Source organism: Schistocerca serialis, chromosome 1 (genome assembly GCF_023864345.2).
Source record: "Schistocerca serialis cubense isolate TAMUIC-IGC-003099 chromosome 1, iqSchSeri2.2, whole genome shotgun sequence".
In the NCBI taxonomy this organism is placed as follows: Eukaryota; Metazoa; Arthropoda; class Insecta; order Orthoptera; family Acrididae; genus Schistocerca; species Schistocerca serialis.
This window is the reverse complement of record NC_064638.1, coordinates 154,584,636-154,586,926: the sequence shown is the minus strand read 5'-3', so window position 1 is coordinate 154,586,926 and position 2,291 is coordinate 154,584,636. Positions and strand designations below refer to the sequence as shown.

Below are 2,291 nucleotides of genomic sequence, written 5' to 3'. Positions count from 1 at the left end.
CCAGTGTAAGAGAGAGCCACTCGAAGGTCCTAATCCGTCCTCTTTAAATAAAGGAGGAAAATATAAATATCTAAGTATTAGCAGCTAAAAGTGTCCGAAGAACGCTCTCTCTCTCTCTCTCTCTCACTCACTCTCACTCTCCTCCCCTCCCCTTTTCCCCCCTCCAGTCCCCTCCCCCCCCTCCCCGCCCCGCCCCACCCCTCCCCCCCTCCCCGCCCCGCCCCACCCCTCCCCCCCTCCCCGCCCCGCCCCGCCCCTCCCCTCCCCTCCCCCCCCTCCCCGTCAGCTCAATCGTATACAGCTACAACACTCCTGGTTTCGCCTGAAGCGATTTTGAGGAAACCGTAATTGCCGGAGAGGAAGCTAGCGCCAACCACTGCGTCGCATCGCTCCGATATTTAATTTATTTGATGTCCGAGAGAAATCATGTTGCGCTTCACCTTTTGTTTTTCCTTTCGGCACAGTACTTTTTTTTGCGTTTCTGCGGCTCCCAATTCTCTTCAAACCATAATACTCTGCCTGTTTCGATTGAATGAATTGAAATGTTTTCACTTTCCTTTTTCTCCTCTGAACGCTACTTCGGTTTTAATTGAATTGCTGTCGCAATTGAATTATACTGTCTGCACAACGCGACGGCAGAGAGTCGATCGCCTTTCTTCTAATATTTCATGCAAACGGAATTCTCTCTACTTTTCCGTATAAATTTACTGAGCGAGAAAGAGTATTCAGAACATTCCTCGTTCAGTTGTTTGCCTTTGGAAAAATATTCACCCGTTCGTAAACAAGCATTTCGCGCAAAATGGCTGACGACACTAAAATATTAAGACAAGAGTAGTTATGTAAGCGCATTTTCTTGTTTTAGTCGCCTGTTTTTGCCCCGTACCCAGAGCTCCAAGGAGAAAAAAATGGCTCTGAGCACTATGGGACTTAACATCTATGGTCATCAGTCCCCTAGAACTTAGAACTACTTAAACCTAACTAACCTAAGGACATCACACACATCCATGCCCGAGGCAGGATTCGAACCTGCGACCGTAGCAGTCGGCTCCAAGGAGATCTGAAGACCAACTGTTGTTGGTTAACCATGGTGAAAGGATGTTAGGGAGCATCCATCATTATAGGGAAATAGTCGATTACATTTGCCACAACTTCTATATGTTGAAGTAGATTTTCCGCAAACATAGCAATGGAAATAAAAGTCAGGAACTGTATAAGCTAGTAGCGTGAGTTACGATTTACGTTGGCTGAGACCGAACATGAAAGAAAGAAATGCAAACACTGTCTGAGTCAGTATTTATATTGAATCGCATTATTGGTTTCAACCTTTCGTTCCACACATGGCACTATGGCCACACAAACGAAGAATTTACACTAACCAATCAATTCAACTGCCCTTTGGTGTCCATTGCCGTCTCTGGCAGAATTACAGTGTCATCGGCAAACCTCAAAGATTGCCCGCGAAAGGCAAACGTCTCGAGTTCGAGTCTCGTTCCGGCACACAGTTTTAATCTGTCAGGAAAGTTTCATAATGTCTGAAAGAACAGATGCCATTGGTGACCATGCAGCTCTCTAGAATTAAATAATAATTGAATCAAGACCTTAAGCTGTCGACAGGCGTTGATATACATCAACGGGGACAGTTGAAAATGTGTGTCCCGACCGGGACTCGAACCCGGGATCTCCTGCTTACATGGCTGACGCATCTGAGCCACTTAGGGCACAGAGGATAGTGTGATTGCAGAGATTTATACCTTGCACGCTCCCCTTGAGACCCACATTCCCAACTTAATGTCACACACTATTGGGAGGAGCACTACCAATGTAGTGTGTGGACATTAAGTTGGGAATGTGGGTCTCACGGGGCGCGAGCAAGGGATAAATGCCAGCAGTCGCACTATCCTCTGTGCCCTCGGTGGCTCAGATGGATAGAGCGTCTGCCATGTAAGCAGGAGATACCGGGTTCGAGTCCCGGTCAGGGCACACATTTTCAACTGTCCCCGTTGATGTATATCAACTCCTGCCGACAGCTTAGGGTCTTCATTTTGAATGGGACGTGTTTGGTCATCCACCATACAGCCCGGATTTGGCGCCGACCGTCTACCACCTCTTCCTAGCAATGGAGACATGGCTTGCTGCACAACGCTTTGATGCTGACGCTGAAGTGATTTCTGCGGAGGCTATACTGAAAAGCTTCTCACAGTGTGACCAGAGCCTCACTTTAAATGACGACTATGTAGAGAAATAGCTTAATAATGTACCTTTAAAATGTAGACAGTAAAATTTGGATTTTC

General features: G+C 46.9%; 1 non-coding gene across 1 annotated transcript; it reads left to right on the top strand.

The window, feature by feature from the left end:
- Nucleotides 1-1,905: 1,905 nt before the first annotated feature.
- Trnat-ugu (transfer RNA threonine (anticodon UGU)) lies at nt 1,906-1,980 on the top strand. Its single transcript has one exon. It is a non-coding gene; the product is annotated as a tRNA-Thr (tRNA).
- The last annotated feature ends 311 nt before the right edge of the window (nt 1,981-2,291 follow it).